Source organism: Rhagoletis zephyria, unplaced genomic scaffold, assembly GCF_001687245.7.
Source record: "Rhagoletis zephyria isolate East Lansing unplaced genomic scaffold, Rhagoletis_zephyria_1.1 Rzeph_scaffold_00006, whole genome shotgun sequence".
Taxonomy (NCBI): Eukaryota; Metazoa; Arthropoda; class Insecta; order Diptera; family Tephritidae; genus Rhagoletis; species Rhagoletis zephyria.
In genome coordinates, this window is record NW_016157090.1 from 185,577 (window position 1) to 189,654 (window position 4,078).

Here is a 4,078-nt window from a genome sequence, read left to right on the forward strand (position 1 = left end):
GTCCAAAGGTGTAGAAATATTATTGCGCAGATAACCACACCTTCATCTACCGCGACCACAAACGATAGCTTAATCAAAGAACGTAAATCTACGTAATATTTACGTTCATTGGTTTGATGCACACACAATTGTTCGCGTGTGTTTCAGGCCACTGATTTGTTGTCTTTAGCAGCGTTGCCAACTATGCATGTTTCAAGCAGATTTTGTATTGTCCAAAAGAGGCGCCCTCTATTTCTTTCTCGCTCACTCTCACACTTTCCGCATTGAATTTCGCTCTGCACTTTTTTGCGGCTTCGACAAATTTCGACGTTGGGCTGCTGCTTGGCTATTGGCGTTTATGTTATGTTGTTGTCTTCCGTTCTTTGCTGAAGAAGCATTGCAGTTAATTTTTCGCGGTTGCAGTTGTCGGTAAATTAAAGTGGGTGCAAGTTAATTAAATGGAAAGATTGCTATAATAAACTATTCCGCGCATGCAAATGTGTCACAAGTTCTCTAATTATTCGCCAGTGAAATTAATTCCAAACTAAAGGAAGCATTTGCGGTGTCCATTTTTCCTTAAAATTGCTTGGTTACGCGGCAAAAGGATAACAAACAAACAATCGGCGAAAGCGTACGAAAAAGGTGGGCAAAAATATATATATAATGTAGTGTACGCGGAAAAATCGTCGCATTGCAGGAAAAATGGATTTTATTGGTTTTTTTTTATATATGTTACACGCTGCTGACTGCAGCGAAAAATGTTGGAAACACATTCTGAGCAATAAAGTGGCGCCGCAGTAAGAAGAAAATTCGTGAAAAGTTCCTGCAACTCGGATTTTTCACACATCTGCACACTGCTGTTTTAAGCCAGCATCCTGCGAGCCGCTGTCGCGCGAGTTACGAGTTGACTCAGCGTGTGCATTTTCCAAACGATATTTTAGTTTTTCTAATTTTTTGCATGTGCTCTACTAATGCAATTAACGCCAGCCGCGCCACTCGCCATTAGAAAAGCGTTTGAGTGGCATTTGAGGGAAACAAAAAGTTGCAGCAGCATATCAGCAACTGAAAATATGGCACGAGAAGTGTGACAAAGAAGAAAAGTTACGTGGAAAATGTTGGTGTGAATTTCGAAAAAGCCATCATAGGAAAAGTGCATACTAGATACGCATAAAAACTAGTGAAAAATAGAAAGCTAATTAGAGTGCTGCTGCAGCCGCAATTTTCAGTTAAGCGCTGCCACCATCACCAACACGATGGACAAGTGCCGTTGCGAGCATCGTGAAAAGTCGTCCGTTTTTTTTTTCTTTTTTTTCGCTTGCAAAGACAACTAATTAAAAGGCAAATAATAATTACGTTTACCGCGACAGTCGGGTCTGGGTAACTGGAACGAAACAGATTTACATATGGAGCATTCCAACGTGACGGGTGGAACATTTTGTCTCGTTAACTAAGATAGTATGTAACGTATTACTTAATCGCTAATTTTCACAAAAAAATTAAGTTTCCACGAGTGGCGGTAGAGACAACTATGACACCGGCTTCTCTGAGCTGATGTATTCTTTTCCAAATTTTAGACAAACTATAAATATGTACATACATACATACATATTCCGTTAATAGCTTCTTACTCGTATAATTAAACAAAAAACTGATTTGCCTTGATAACTTGATGAGAAAATACCCTACCGGGGTCGCCCTACGGCTGCATTTATATGTAACTGTAGAAATAGAGAAAAATGTGAAAAATAAATTGATAAAAATAGTTTTCAAAGAATTACAGTAGATGCTTTACTGTTGTAGATTTAAACGCAATCTACTCTCATACATATGTATGTATGTACATACATTATTTATTGTAGTGATGTCTGCGCTGGAATGACCCATATGTGTAAGTACGTACATATATACATACATATCTGTGTTCGTATGGATTAGTAGCTAATGTCGAAAGGTTGGCTTTAGTATAATGCAGCATTCTCAGCATACGATTGCGAATGACTCACTGGCGCCGAGCCGTTGAAGAACTTTTAGCAAATAAATAATATAATAAAAATATTCTTATTAAGTCTCATCAAAAAATTCGTATAATGAATGCCGCATTATACTAAAGCCACCTTCCCGACATACGCTATACGAACACAAATATGTAGGTATATGAAAGTATACATGTACATATGTACAATGTAGTACATACATATTACCTAGAATATGGCCAACGATTGTCACTGCAACAGCATTCGGCAAAACTTACAAACTTTTACACCAACAATAGGAAAAATTAAAAAACTTAACGTATTTAAAAAAGTGAAATTAGTGCCGTTAGGTCAACTAGCTATCGTCACGCCATTCCTTGGTTTTATTCTATTTTTACATTATGTGACTTGTTTGGTTTTCTTTAATTTTTTATTTTGATTTTTTTGACCGCATTTGTTGCCCATTTTGCCCACAACTGATTCCCCAGCAGCTTGCTTATTAAGTATTTAAGCGCGTAATTTACAATTAAAAGCGAACGCGCGACCAACGCCAACAACACAGTCAAAACAATAAAAATAGCCAAGGAAAAGTTTATGCAGACCAGCACACTGGTGGCAGGCCTGTTTACATTCATACATACAGTGGTAAAAAAATAAATAAAGACACATTTTAACAAATGTTTCCTATTTTTTTAAATTTATCTAATATTTATTATTCTAACGAAAATCATTTAAATTCATATATCAAACTTTGTGCAAAAATTATAAAAATTCTGCAAAATTGTATCAAAATTTTCAACTTTTTTATCACAATTTTTTTTTGAGTATGCAGTTTTATAGCCCATTAAATTTTTGTAAAATGATATGTAAGTCTGAAATTCCTAAAAAATTGTGTTTATTTTTCGTATTTTTTTTTTGATGCAAGAAAATGCGGTAAATAAAATTGCCAAAAATCAACGCGATTTTTTGGCAACTTAAAACTTACACTTCATTTTCTTAAAATTTAACGGGCTATAAAACTGCATACTCAAAAAAAAAATTCTAAAAAACCTGATTAAAAAGTTGAAAATTTAGATGCAATTAGAAATGTTCGGGTATGCAGTTTTGTAGCCTATTCAATTTTAGTCTAATAAAGTGCAAGTTTCAAGTCGCTAGAAATCACCGTTGATTTTTTAGAATTTTTTTTTTTCTTTAAAAATAGATTTTAATCATGTGTTATATGGAAGAAAATGCGATACATCCAAGCAGACTCGCGAGTCAGACGCACCGTGTATGCCGCCTGTTACATTGCATCTGCAAAAAACCTAAACTCACTTTCTATAAAAAAAAAAGTATGGATTAAGAAATCTTTGGCTACCAACCAAGCATGAATGTATAAAAAGAAATTGAAAATATGTATGTATGTTGGTTCCCTTGGCACAGTATTTTTACAACAGCTGCGGCAACATTTTACGACTGCACCAACAAAAGCAAAAAATACCAAACAAAAAAAATATATATTTACTTACAGCTGGCTGCAGCAAAATCAATTGGTATTAATAGATTTTCCAATGCTGATGAGTAAATGTAGAAGCTGTTTATTAAGAAAAATTTAAATACTGAAAAACTAAAAGTTTCATAAGACACTCATATTTCTAGATTTTACTACATTTGCTGATAAAAACATGCTGCAAACAATTAAAAAAAAAAAAACAATTACAATAAGAAGTCAGTAAATTTCTAAATAAAAACTATTTAAAAAAAAAATTACCAAAAAAAAATAAATTTTTATAAAATATCTACCAAAACTAAAAAAAGACTCCCAAAAAGTAATAACAGTTATATTAAAAATTTAAAAAAAAAAAAATAAAAAATCCAGAAAAAACTCAAAAACACGCCTAAATAAATCATTAAGAAGAACCTTGCGTTTTATGGAAGATTGGAAAAAATTTATTTCCGATAATTAAGTTACATGAAAAAGGATAGTACTTGCTGCTCACTGCTTCAACGTCCCGTTTTGAATTTGCAGGTAAGCTATATATTTTTTACTACACCACCCCTTATCCACACTTTTCCCTAAACCAAATCCTTAAATATACATATGGACGGTACTATTTTTTTTTTTTTACTGAATGTTAGTGATTTAA

The 4,078-nt window shown here is 33.5% G+C and overlaps 1 long non-coding RNA gene across 3 annotated transcripts; it reads left to right on the top strand.

Moving 5' to 3' along the window:
- Nucleotides 1–296: 296 nt before the first annotated feature.
- Nucleotides 297–3,676, top strand: LOC108380111 (uncharacterized). Of its 3 annotated transcripts, XR_001849548.1 has the most exons (3): nt 297–621; nt 3,463–3,484; nt 3,591–3,676. It is a non-coding gene; the product is annotated as an uncharacterized LOC108380111 (long non-coding RNA). The 3 variants fall into 3 exon arrangements; XR_001849546.1 differs by lacking the exon at nt 3,463–3,484 and having other exon boundaries at nt 299–621; nt 3,575–3,676; XR_001849537.1 differs by lacking the exon at nt 3,463–3,484 and having other exon boundaries at nt 303–621.
- Nucleotides 3,677–4,078: the final 402 nt, after the last annotated feature.